General features: G+C 41.1%; 1 pseudogene; it reads right to left on the reverse strand.

The window, feature by feature from the left end:
* Window positions 1-14056, reverse strand: part of LOC125282145 (notch homolog 2 N-terminal-like protein A) — a 71621-nt pseudogene extending 57565 nt beyond the window's left edge.
* Between the last annotated feature and the right edge of the window lie 519 nt (window positions 14057-14575).

Raw genomic sequence — 14575 nt, forward strand, 5'->3', positions numbered from 1 at the left:
TAAAGCCCCAGCAAAATGACAGACACATAGTAAGAATTCAATAAAATGTTTAAAAGAAAAAAAGCTGAGGTTTAAAAAGTCAAACCACAAGTTTTAGTCCCAGCTCTGTCACTTATTATCTAGAGCTAAACAATGGTACACAAGCCAGTAACTCCTCTGAGGCTCAGTTTCCACCAAGGTTTTGTGAAGAATAAAGGAGGTAATTATGTAAGAGGGTTCTGTAAACTCTACATTGCTATGTAAATGTTGGGGCTGTTTTACTTTATGAAAATAAGTTGTATGTTAGTTATATTGACTGATGCCCTTCCAAATACTATCTTCATCTTAAATGGAAAAACAGGCAGAGAACTTTTAAGCCATAGAGGGAAGGCTGATCATTCCAAAAGAAGGATGAAGAAAAGGACTGGGCCAAAATAAATTCAGACTGTGACAGAGCAGAAAACGAATAAGCCTTCAAGAAGAAAGATGAGAATAAGCACCCATCAACCTGTTTTTAATCAACAGCTTCACCTGCTGATTAAGCCTCTCAATGCACAGTCTAGGCGTAAGAATTCTCTAATTACCTCCCAGAAATAATATTAGACTTCAGGGTAAGAAAGAGCTTCACTATCAAATCTCTCTTCCCACACATAAATTAATTTTGTGGATGGGGCACAGAAACAAAGACCAGTGGACACAAACCAAATCTCTTAACTGGCATTCTTTAAACCACACCTAAGAAACAAAACAAAACAAAACAAAACAAAAAGAGTCACAATCCTCTTCAGAAAGGTTGCCTTCTTTGGTTGGTCAGAAATGTCCTTGTTCCCCAGGTCTCTTCATGCTAAATATGGCAAAAGCTGGCAAACAACCAACCTAGTAAATTCCAATGATACTTAAGAAAGCATTCATATTGTCTGAAATTACTCTGAATCTAACACTTAAGACGGGCAGGACTTCCACATACAACAGTTCAGCTGGAGCTCTTAATGTCAAAAGCAGCAGGATACCTTAAGAACATACAAGCTTGAAAAACAAGCAGTCTACTCTTCTTTATTGCAACATTCTTCAGCAACAACATGGATCTTCTACCCACTGCACACACAGCACTACACTAAGGCAGTGGGAAGCTGGAGGGAGAAATGGAAGAAACCGGTGGTGTCCATGGGGTGCCAAAACAACAGGTTGATTCAGTCAGTTCTGTCCCACAACTAATCAATTTGGTGAGGAGAGAGGGGAGGGAATCTTAGTCATCCTGTTGTCTGACCAAACTGACTGGCTAGACCACGGTACAATTATCAATTAGGTCAAAATGTCAGATTTAGCAGTGCACAAGCCCTGCCTTTTACGGATGTTACATACTTGAAAAACCTTGGCTATCGAGGAAGACAGGACATAAGCAGATTACCCTCAACCCACAAAAACCCACATATTTAGCTCCAGAATATACTGTTTTCCTCCAGGATCTTTTTATAAAATGTTAAATGTGCAATTCCTGAGCACATACAACTGACAGCTTGTTGTTTGATGATACATATTAGAATTTTAAATTGGCTAAAGAAAATACCAGTTAACAAATACAAGGAAAACTGAACAAGCTCATTTCAAGTAAAGGATTAAAAAATTAACCTATGAATAAACCGTTTTTGATATCAACATTGGTAGCAATGGGTATTAAGGAGGGCACTTGTTAAGATGAGCACTGGGTGTTATATGTAAGTGATGAATCACTAAATTCTACTCCTGAAACCAATATTACACTCTATGCTAACTAGAATTTAAATAAATATTTGGAAGAAAAAAATACATATACTGGTAGCAATCTGAAATGTTGCAACACATTCAAGACAAAGGACTAATATCCTTAATGTATAGAAATAGCTTTTTCAAATCAGTAACCAAAAAATGAATACATGAGGGGTAAAAGACACAGTTTACCAAAATAAGTAAATCAGAAGTGGCCACTGACCATATGCGAAACCATTCAATATCACTGTGTAATCAGGGAGGCAAATTAAGGTGAGGTAGCGTTTACCACCTACCGAATTGGTTAAGTTTTAAAAACAAAAACCAGTGTTGAACACAGTTGGCAACACTGACAGTTTCATATTCTGCTGATGGAACTATAGCTTGGTCAAACTATAATGGAAGGGAATTTGGCAGTGTGTATCAAAGTCACAAAAAGATCCATACTCTTTGATGCAATAACTTGACTTCTGAGAGCTTAGTGTTAACAAAATAAATATTCCTACCAAGATTTATATATAAGAATTTCATTATAGCATTATTTATAATTATGAAAAATTACAAACTAAGAACTGATTTCAGTTTAAATTATATATATAACTGATCCTTAAGACAGAACAGTATGCAGCCTTTAATATTGTTAAAGAACACTTATATATATAGGAAAACATTCACAGTATTTTAAGTAGTGCAGAAGCAGATGATAAAACTATACATATGCTAAAATCCCAACTGCAATAATAGACACAGAAAAAAAACTGTCTACAATGTATCAAAATATTAGTGGGTTTTGGTTGGAGGTGATGGAATTATTGGAGATTTTAATTTTCTTTTATTTTCCTGTTTTTAAATTCTGTTTCCCAATTTTTTAAAATCACTCTGACATAGCAATTTTTCTTCTGCAAATCTAGCTTAATGAGGAAAAATCCTAATGAGGAATTTTTTTTCTCTATGAAGATGAGTATCATTTATATAGGGAAAAAATGGAACCAACTAAATACGCAATCAAACCAAAGAATGGTCAAAACATAGTAACCCTACTAATAAGAATATTATTGGGCACCTGGGTGGCACAGTCAGTTAATAACCCAACTCTTGGTTTCAGCTCAGGGTCATGTGATCAAGCCCTGCATCAGGCTCCACACTCAGCACAAAGTCTGCTTAAGACTCTCTCATCACCGGCCCTCAGTTTGTTTCCCAGGGTCCACAGTCTCTCATGGTTCATTCCCCCTTCTGTTTACCCCCCTTCATTCTTCCCTTCCTTCTCCTACCAGATCTTCCTATTTCTTATATTCCATAAATGAGTGAAACCATATGATAATTGTCTTTTTTAGTGCACTGGGTGTTACACGCAAATAATGAATCATGGAACATTGCATCAAAAACTGGGGATGTACTGTATGGTGACTAATATAACAAAAGAAAAATTATAAAAAAAAAAAGACTCTCTCTCTCCCTCTCCCTCTGCCCCTCCATGCCTCTCTAAAATAAATCTTAACAAAAGTCTTTTAGAAAATAAGAATATTAAAAAAAGAATATTATTTAAACAATAAAATTCAATTTATGAAAAATGTTTAAAAATATAAGAAATATTTATAACCATCAAAGAAAGGCAGTACAGAAAATTTTGTATATATTATGAATCAACAACACTTTAAAACTAAAGGTAGAAAAAAAAAGACCAAAAGATGTACACCAAAATATTAAGAGTGGTATGATTGTGACTATTTTTCTCACACTTTCCTAGATTTTTCAATGTCCTTAACTACTTTTAAATGTATTAATTTTTAAGTAAACTCCCTCTCCAAAATAATCTTGTAAAGGTGCCAGAGAAAATCAACAAAGTATAAGTTAATTATGTATAAACACGAGGAATAATTATTACTACTTAAACCTACCTTAAAATATTACAATGTTTGTTTTTAGTTACAACCATTTTCCTTAAATCTCTTAGGAAGTATATGTCACAGGAGTCATGAAATATTCTCACTTACTTTGAATAGTAACACAGGACCAAGGACTTGAATGATTCACAAGATATGGCTTTTCTCTAATAATCCTCATAAAGCTTAGAAAGTGCTTTAAATGTTGTAATAAAGTAAATGTCCTCAACATTTCCAATTAAAGAAGATCTAGCAAATAAATAAAGGCATGTTCACAGCAAAGAAAAACATAATAAACATCATAATCAAAATATACACATCCTCAAACTTCAACGAGTCTCAACACTTTCTGGACAGACAAAAGCATGTGAAAGCAGAGAATTAAACAGCAGTTTCTTTGCAGCTTACTACAATTACCATTTAGAGAAGTTAACACATTAGCACTGTCTAGTTTTCTGACTATTCATATTCAGAAACTCAACAGAAGATATTAGTGAGTAAACACTATCCAATTATTCTTACTTGAATGTTGGATAATTACGCCAGCATAGCAACCTGCCCCTCTTAGGGTCTAGGGAAAATACACTCTTTAACTCTCAAGGCTTAAAAACTTTCCAGAATCTCCTCACAAGACAGATGAGAGTAAACTTATGGGACTTCATCAAGATAAAAAGCTTCTGCACAGCCAAGGAAACAGTCAAAAAAACTAAGAGGCAGCCCACGGAATGGGAGAATATATTTGCAAATGACACTACAGATAAAAGACTGGTATCCAAGATCTATAAAGAACTTCTCAAACTCAATACACGAGAAACAAATAAACAAATCATAAAATGGGCATAAGATATAAATAGACACTTTTCCAATGAAGACATATAAATGGCTAACAGACACATGAAAAAATGTTGAAAATCATTAGCCATCAGGGAAATTCAAATCAAAACCACACTAAGATACCACCTTACGCCAGTTAAAATGGCAAAAATAGACAAGGCAAGAAACAACAATTGTTGGAGAGGATGGGGAGAAAGGGGATCCCTCCTACATTGTTGGTGGGAATGCAAGTTGGTACTGCCACTCTGGAAAACAGTGTGGAGGTCCCTTAAAAAGTTAAAAATTGAGCTACCCTATGACCCAGCCATTGCACTACTGGGTGTTTACCCCAAAGATACAGACAGTAGTGAAGAGAAGGGCCATATGCACCCCAATGTTCATAGCAGCATTGTCCGCAATAGCTAAATCGTGGAAGGAGCCAAGATGCCCTTCAACAGATGACTGGATTAAGAAGTTGTGGTCCGGGGCGCCTGGGTAGCGCAGTCGTTAAGCGTCTGCCTTCGGCTCAGGGCGTGATCCCGGCGTTCCGGGTTCGAGTCCCACATCGGGCTCCTTGGCTGGGAGCCTGCTTCTTCCTCTCCCACTCCCCTGCTGTGTTCCCTCTCTCGCTGGCTGTCTCTCTGACACATAAATAAATAAATAAAATCTTTAAAAAAAAAAAAAAGATTTAAGAAGTTGTGGTCCATATATACAAGGGAATATTACTCAGCTATCAGAATGAACGAATTCTCAACATTTGCTGTAACATGGACGGCACTGGAGGAGATAATGCTAAGTGAAATAAGTCAAGCAGAGAAAGACAAATATCATATGATTTCTCTCATCTATGGAACATATGAACTAGGATGATCAGTAGGGGAAGAAAGGGATAAAGAAAGGGGGGGTAATCAGAAGGGGGAATGAAACATGAGAGACTATGGACTATGAGAAACAAACTGAGGGCCTCAGAGGGGAGGGGGGTGGGGGAATGGGATAGACTGGTGATGGGTAGTAAGGAGGGCACGTATTGCATGGTGCACTGGGTGTTATATGCAACTAATGAATCATCGAACTTTATATCGGAAACCAGGGATGTACTGTATGGTGACTAACATAAGATAATAAAAATCATTTAAAAAAAGACAGATGAGAGTAAAACGAGACGAAAAAGAAGCAAACAGCAACAATTGTAAAATGCATCTGCCTCTGAACAAGGTGGTATACTTTAGAACGTAACCACAGCGTCTTGTACAACACTTTATTCAGCAAGGAAAATTGTATTTTAAAGTGATGCTATTTGTTAAAAGACAATATATTATTAAGGAGACGATATCTGACTCCAATCAAAATATTATCATCATGTTTTCCTTACTTCATAAAATACACACATGCTTTCTTCATATGATTAAATATGTACAAGGGAGGGAGAGCTACTCTTAACCCAGAAACAGGTTCTGCAACACCCATAGATCCAACCTGTCTTTGTGAAGCGATGAGTCCATCTTGGCATGATGTTTGACTGATGTATTCAAAGACCCAGAGTCACTGCCCAGGTGCCAACATTCTGAAAGCAACTGACTTGAAGACTAGAAACTGCCTCAGGCAGGCCTCTGGGGAAGGTGCTTCAGTCCAATGAGAAGAAAGTCCAAGGCCACTCACTGAATGGCCAAAGTCCAAGGGCACCAGAGCTGGACCAAGGTAACTGGCCCACAGCTCAAGAGTGGCAAAGGACAGTAAAATGACCCCCAAGACTTGCTCAATCATATCTAGTAAAACACAAACTTTGAGGAGCTGGTGGAACAGGGTTTTGCCAAGACAAGCACAGTGGGTGAGGGAGATGTTAGTATGATTAATCAATGCCACCTGAGGCAGCAGCTCTGGGGGTGTCCATACTGTACCTCAGTCATTGCCTGGCCATGACAAGAAGTTCCTTCAGCTACTGCCACTGAGAACTAGATCTTCCAAAGAAGATATCTCCACCTTGACTTGTCCTACATCAGGTCTGGCATCCAGGACTAAGAACACAGCCCTCTCTCTTGCCACAAACCCACTGATAGAATAGATACCACAACATATGCCAAATTTACCTTTAGACCCCCACCAGACAAAGGGGTCTTTATCTTTTCCCCAAGTTAAGTTTTGATACCTCCAAATTACAAAAGAGAAAGGGGAGAATAGCAGACAAGCCTAGCAGGAATGCGATGGGAGTCACTATTCCTTAGTAGACCTGCAGCTTACTCCCCTAGACCCTACAGCTCTCAGTCACCCTGACTGCAGGAAACTGCTTTCTGAGACTGTAGATAAGTGACTTAAATGACTTGTATTTCATATTCCTAATTGTGTGCTCATCTGCCTTATCTCCCCAATGATGTCAGCTCCTTGGGGGCAGAGCCCTATCTTCTGCTTGGTCAATGATTCCCACACATCTACAAAAGCAGAACCCCTTTACTCCCTACCACATGATGAAACACACAAATTAAGGATAACAACACACCACAATCCTCCCTAACACACCACTGGGACAGCAGAGCTACGAAGATAATAAATCTCTGAGCGAACAGCTAGGGCTCCTACCAGAGTTTTATATAGAAGCTTACATATTTACACATACAAATAAATTAATACAATAATCACCTCACTTTTCTCACTCCAAGCTCTGGCTTTTATCATGCCCCCCCCTTCTTGGCTTTACTCTTCTTTTTAAGGTCACAATGTATTTTCTGCCACACAACTGGTATTTGCCTCAAAAAGGAGAAGACAGGAAGCACGGATCTGCAGCAAACCTACCACTACAAATGAACACTGCAGTTTGTCCCATCCAGAGGCCATGAGCCTAACCTTTCATATCTGAAGCCACTCTCTACTTCCTGTAAAGGACAGCAACATTAAGTGTCTTTGTCAGAGGAGCACTCCTGGGCCCCTTCTTGATGAATGCTCTGTTCTACTCAAGAGACCCTTGATTCCTTCTTTATTCTCCCTTCCTTATTCCATTTGCTGCAACAGCCCAGACAGCCCAAAGGCAAGACTGCAGGAAATGAGTGATCTTTATATCTTTTTGCACTAACACATCTGAGGGAAATTCCTGACACCAGATATGTGTTCACGGGTGAACACAGCAGACATCCTCAAAGGCAGTGTCGGCACAAGGACTAGAACAGAATTTCTTAGTGGACACCAAAAAATCATGGAACACCTATGTATTCTGGCATCTCTGCTAACATTCTGATGAAGTGGATAAGGAAGCTTCCACCAAAGTCATATACAACACATCCACAGCAGCCCTAAGATTCTGAATAGTTTGTAGATTACTTTTTTAAGACAAAACGAACAACTTTACTAGCCTTATAGGGATACCAGAGCAACTTCACCAGCAAGCTAGGCATGTAGCAAGAAGCAAGCACTTTCAAGGATAAAAAAATGACCACAACACCCAAACAGAGCAACCTATCTCTAGTACTATCAAAGAACAAACAAACAAAAACTAAACCAAAAAATCCTTGGTTTCCCCAGATTCATTCTGCAGTGATTCCAAATTTCCCTAATATATAAATTAACTGGCTATTTCTTAAATCTACAAATTCCCAGATACTATTTCAGACCCACTGAATCAGAATCTCCAGGAAAACAACCCAGATGGAATCATCTTCACGCCCCTCACTAGGTCTAACTCCTTTTATGGAGGGAGAGGTATCACTTCAGTAAAGAGTACCCCTTTGGATCCTTGTTACTCATGCACGGCTCAGGACTCTATAAGGCAAATTCTTGAGAAGATGCCAAGGGCCACAAGCCATATGGAGACAGGTTACAACTGAATATAAGAAAATCTTTCTAAAAATCAGAGTTGTCCAGAGATGAACTAAGCTGCTTCCAAAAGCAGGAAGCTACCACAAGAGGTGTTCAAGCACAAACGCAGACTACCTCTTGACCAGGATGTTGTAAGAGGAGCAGATACAGCATGGAAAGGATAGAAGGACTAGATGAAGTTTAAAGTTTCTGCCAACACATAAGTCAACAAAGAGGAAAATTTCAGCTACCCATTAACTTATAAAAAGAGATAGTATAAAGTCTGTAGGTGGGGTCAGCTTTCAACTGATCTTCTCTCTTCAAAGAAAGGAGCATAAAGACACACCCCTGATTCACCATCAGCCTCTCCTCCAGAATGTCCCAAAGGTGGGGAGGGCAGAGCAGGAGTCCCAGGTGCTGTGACACCGACCTGCTGCTTGGATGACTCTACATGTTGGGCATATGCCAAACAAGTTTTATGGACCAGAGAAGGGACGTGCGTGACACAGTGCCTACCCTCAAGGAGCAAATCTTGTTGCAGAGATAGCTCAGGCATTATATGGTTCTGCCAGAGTTTTATTTATCACCTCTCATCTTTAGAGTTTTGTTTGTGGTAGTGGTTTTTAGGGACCTCTCTTGGTAGGAAAAAGCCTTTACTAAATGTATATATCTTTTTAGTCTAATACTAGTTAGCGATATCCAGCTCATAATGAAAAAAAAAAAAAACTCAAAAAAAAATCATCAAAACAAACATAAACTTAGTTAACTCTAATTTTAAAAATACCATTCAAATAATTCCCCAAATGACCAAATTACAATAAAGTGTGGCAACTCTGAACAAAATAACAGAAATTGCTGGTCTAGGTAATAAAGGAAACAGTAGAAACAACTCAAGTGAGAGGCAGGGGGTGGATGCCAGCACTTTGGGATTAAATTCCAAAGTCACAGTGACCTTTATGATTTGCAGAAGTGATCAGAAAAAAAAAGAAAGAGAGAAGAAACCACACACACACACTGAAATTCAAAATGGCAAGTTTAAATAAAACATCTGGGGAAGGGAAACATTTGGTTTTTCCCCAAATGTAAGGTAAGCAATGACTCTTGCAGATACTACCAAAAAAATAATAATAATGGTCTTGGATTACCATAGTAGTCTAGAATAAGAAAATGACTAAAAGTAATTGTTCAATGGAACAAATATTTATTGAGTGTCTATTAGATGCTAAGGCACTGTGCCAGCTACAGGGTAAAGGTATTAGAAAAAAACACATAAATGAAAAAACACAATTCTCTTCCTCAAGAAGTACACGTTAACAATAAGCACTTGAGGATGTTCTAAGTGTTTTCATGTACATGAGCTCATTTGTACAAAAGACAGAAGTGGTGTAGAGAGTGGAGGAGGCACTGGACTGAGGACCAAACGAGAGAAATTCTAGTCTCGACTCTAATTGGCTCAGTGACTATGGACAACATACCTGAGCAAATGGAGGACCAAAATCCCTCCCACAAGATTACAACACTAATTAAATACAGGCCTGGAAGAGAATGCTGGTCTTCTGGCTCCCAGTCCAGTGATCTTTCCAAAATATTATCCATATGGTAGACCAATAAAAAGAGCAGAGTAGAAGAAAATAAAACCTTCAAGTTTCAAGTCACTTGCAAAGAAGGGGAAGAAGACAGGAGAAGGAGAATCAGGAAAAAGTAGGAGGAAAATGAAAGGTTCAAGTTGTGAAATCCAGATAAAGATGTCAAGAAAGAAAGCACTTAAATAACGACTGGAAACACAATATAAGGATAATGTAAAATCTCTTATTATATTTTCATTCAAATCATGGCTTAGGATTTTTTACTCTAAAACCACTAAGGACAAATAAAGAGAGCCCAAAACTACATATATGAATGAAGCTTGAGGGGAAAAAAGACAACAGAGAAGAAAAGGATCAGGGAGAGGATTTATATTATATCATTCAAATATATGAAGCCCTATAAAGAGACAATGGGGACCCATTGTGTCCAGGGAACAAGAAGAAATGGCATTATACTCAACAGCTTTTATGTTAGCAATTTTAAAAATCTTTGATAGGCAGAGGGTTAAACACTGAAATAGCTAAGGTTAGATTAATTCTTGAAATTATTAAAATTAAGAAGGAAAGACCCCCATACACTATATACACTTCAAGGCAGAATAATGAACTATCAGTGGGTTCCAAAAAGTTACTGTAAACCTTGAAAAATACAGATTCTCAGACCTACTGTATCAGAATCCCTGGGTGCTGAGTCCAAGAGTCACCTCAGCTGTTTTTGATGCAGCCAGGGCATGGAGATTTGTTCTACCACAGCAGACAGGGTAAGGAGAAGAACCACTAGGAATGGCATCAGAGTGAGAACTAGATCAATGCAAATTTTGTGGGCAAAATAGAATTTCTGCGGGTGTGATATTTTTAAAATGTATTGTAAGGCTGCTCTGAAGCATCCAAGCATATCCCACTCAATTTAAACATTTTCTAAAGGTCCTGAAGTCAGCAAATACAAGTTCAGCAAATACAATTCAGGTAAACCAAAAGTTATTCCTCTATACCACAGGAAGCCTATGGAAGAGACAGTAGGGTGGGAATAGCGCAGAGGAATGCCAAGGAGATGTGGGTAAATATTTTCAAAAATCAAAACATCAGGAAAAAGAAAAGAGAGACAAGAGATAATCACTCTCCTTCCTCCGCCCTCCACCCCTGCAAAAGAATAATAACATAGAAAGAACAAGAAGAAAGAAAAAGGAAAATAGTTTTAGGATAAACTTCATTGTCGTCCAAAAGAAAAAAAAAAATGCTGTTTGTGATTTTTTTTTTTTTTTAAGCAACAGAAGAATTCAGCTGAGAAATTATCTAGCAGGCTTCAAAAGCAGGGAATCACTTCCCATTACAAAGCAAAAGAAAACAAGGAGCAAGAGGTGGTCTTGGATAGCTGTTTAGACAATTAGACAGATGGGTTGACTGCTTGACTTAGGAACTCAGTGACACTTAAATTAACAACTGGCCCCAATCCCAAACACAGGAACACTCAAAAATTTGGAAGAGTGTGTTATAATTGGTACCTTGACAAAAACACAGTAACAGATTAAGAAGATTCAAGAAGACTTCTCTGCTAGGCTCTGAAAAGATTTAAGATTTATACCAAAAAACAGGTTCTTTAATCTCTTTTATTGCAGTAGTTTCGCATCTGAAGAACACCAGTCTAAAAATCAAATATCCATATCTAGTCCTTTGAAGTAATGGACTAACACTCAACTTGCCCACCTAACAGCTAGCTGGTAATAGCAATACCTCATCAGTACAGAAGTATGAAAGAGGCTATCATTCTATGTACTGAGGTCCTAGAATGAGAAAAGCCCTATGTGTCAAAGTAATCCAATTTCTGACATTGATCTTACCATTTAACACTTAATTTTGCAAATCACTTTGCAATCCTATTTATTATTCCCTCCAACTCTCTAAAGGAGATTATTTCTTTAGTTCTTTTCATAGGTGGGGAGAGTACCTATCATGAAGATTAAGTTATTTACTAAAGCAAGTTAATGGTAGAAACCGAGGACTGTAATCATCAGACTAGCCCACTGTTTATAGTCCTTTTTATCATAAATCTACACTTAAAAGAAAAAGAAGCTTTCACTCAAAAGAAAAAGAAAAGGCAAAAATGCCATCCTGTTTCGTTAAATGCTTCTGAAACAATATTTTTGGTTCATCATCACACAGCCTCCTGGTCCACTTCTGAAATTCGTAGGGACATAGAGGTGCATGGAATTTGAGCTGTCCAAGAAGGATCTGGTTGGTGCTGAACAACTCTGTACTGTGATAAAAAGACTTAAAAAAACAAAACAACAGCAACAAAAAACCTTGTTCTCTTTTAAACTTATCTGTGATTGGCATGCCAACTCTCTGTTAACAATGAACAAAGAGCAAATTTTTCTGAAGCTCATCATCTTCTTAACCTTTTCTTTGCAAAAAGACATAGTTCATGTACTAGTTTTTTGGTAAAGGTAAAATCTTCCCTCGGATTAGACCAGGAAAAGAAGTCCAAATCAGTTTAACAAACATGCAAAAGCTACCAACCCTCTGGAAGCAGAGTTCATAAAAAAAAAAAACACAGCCCTGCCCTGAAAGGACTTTCTGAATACCTTTTGACTGCCATGGGTTTAATATACATCCTCTTAATTAATCCTATTAGCTGGGTAATTTCATTGCCATTTGATTGGTGAGTTCACGAAGCAGAGCTGGATTTGAACCCAGGATTACAGAGGGCTCCAAAACCCAAGCTCTTTCTACTAAACAGTCTGAAGAAATTCGGAATCTAAGACTGGGGGGGGGGGGGTATGGATAAGACGTGATTCGATTTCCCCTTCCTTGGTCCAACCGTGTTCAGAAAGACTGTTGCTAATATCCAACCATAAAGAGGCTTTCCAAGGAAGCACTTTGAATTGACTTATCCACTTTTCCTCACCCGCCCCTGCCCCACCCCCAACCAGGCCAAAAGCACAGCAAAAGCTGCTGCCCCGTTGGAGGAGTTGGTGATCCTCACACCACATTCCTGGGGCTGGACACAGACTCTGAAACAGCGCCAGAGCTCAGCGCCTCGGAAAGAATAGCAGTTGAGATTTTCAAATCATGTAGCTCAGCATTGCAGCCACACCAGTTTCCCTACTGCTCCTGCCTCCACCTTTCAAAGACTCGAGCAAAACACACTGGATTCATGGGGACCAGGGATTCGGAGTGTCAGGACTCAGGCGCACCACGAAACCCTGTCCCCATGCCAACCAAACCCACCCAACCCGGACTGTGTGCCTCCCTTTGGTAAAGCTAAGTCTGGCAGTGGAGGTATAAGCCGTTGAGCGGCTCGGAGGCCCTGCCCCCGCTCCCTCCACGCCAGAATCTGGCATTCTTTTGCTCAGCCCATCTGCGGTCCCCGGCCGGCGAGGGTTCGTCCCGGACAACCGGCACTCAGCTCTCCCTCGACCCCAGGAAACGCAGAACGAAAGGGCAAAACACCCCAACTCCCCGAACTCAACTGCCTGGGAAAGCGAGTTTCTGAGGCTCGCGGCGCGGCCCCACTTCTGCGGAGGAGGCGTGTGTGGGGCTACCGGCCGAGGGGCGTAGGAGGCGGCGGGGAGTGCGGGGGAGGAGGCCCTGACGGTGTCCAAACTTTGGGGAACCGAGTGTCCTCGCTCGGAGCCCGGCCTTCTCGCAGAGAGGAGGACGGAAGGGGGGGGGCACTGATCGCCCCAGGTGGCCGGCCGGGCCGGGGAGGCGGTGCGCGGGCCCCGGCGCAGGGGACAGCACCCCTCGGCCCGATACTCACCACGCGCGGGGGCCGCGGCACAGCCAGAGCGCCAGAAGCGCCCACAGCGGAGCGGGGCGCAGGGCGGGCATCTTCTCGGTCGCCGCCTCCGCCGCCGCCGCCTGCGCAGATCCACATGAGGGGGGTCCCCACAGTGTCCCCCACTCGCTCCTCTCCTCCTTCTGCTTCTGCAGCTCACGGCCTCGCGCGGTGCCCCGAAGCTCAGGAGTAAATGCCCCCACTCCCCGCACCCCAAGCCTGCCGCTTCTCGGCCGCCGCCTCAGCCGCCGCCCGAAGTTTGGCTGAAACTTTCTTGACTGTGCAGCGAAGCAGCCTCGTGTTCCTCCCGCCTCGGCCGCCTCCTCCCACCGCAAACCCCGCGCCCCTGTCGCCACGGCCGGGCCTCGCTGCCTTCGGCACCCAGGGGTTTCACGCAGGAAGAAGCGCCGGCCCGAGCTGCGCGCGGAGGGATCTACTACGAGTCCTCGACTGCCCCCAGCTTTCTCCAACCGGCGTCGGTACTTGTCGCGCCTTAACTCCGTCAACGCTGGACTGCCCCTCTGGGCCGGGCCTCTGCTGCAGTAAGTGGGTGATAGGACCCTGAACTTCAGACGCTAGGGTTGCCAAGATCCTGAACTTGCCGGAAAGACAGACCTCTTCCAGTGAGATAGGTATCGCCCCCACACACCCACACTTACACTCACTCCCGGACCAGCTGGAGGAATGCGGTGGGGAAGGTCCAGCGCTGTCAAAGAAGGAAATGGGGGCTCAGGCGCCAAAGCCCATTGAAAAGGAACATGGCCATCAACTAGGTTGTGCTACACCATTCATTCATTCATTCAGCAAATATTTCTTTAACTCCCTTACTTTGTGTATCAGTGTGCTCAGCACAATGGGATGATACAAAAGACGCAGGATGCACTTTTGAAGAGAATCCTGCAGGATTCAAGGAAGGTTTTGCTAAAGATATTCATTGTAACATTGTTTGTAAAAACCAACAATGGACATATATGACACCCCGAATCCCTGTAAAAGCCAACAATAGG

The sequence above is a fragment of the Ursus arctos genome, unplaced genomic scaffold (genome assembly GCF_023065955.2).
Source record: "Ursus arctos isolate Adak ecotype North America unplaced genomic scaffold, UrsArc2.0 scaffold_12, whole genome shotgun sequence".
Taxonomy (NCBI): domain Eukaryota; kingdom Metazoa; phylum Chordata; class Mammalia; order Carnivora; family Ursidae; genus Ursus; species Ursus arctos.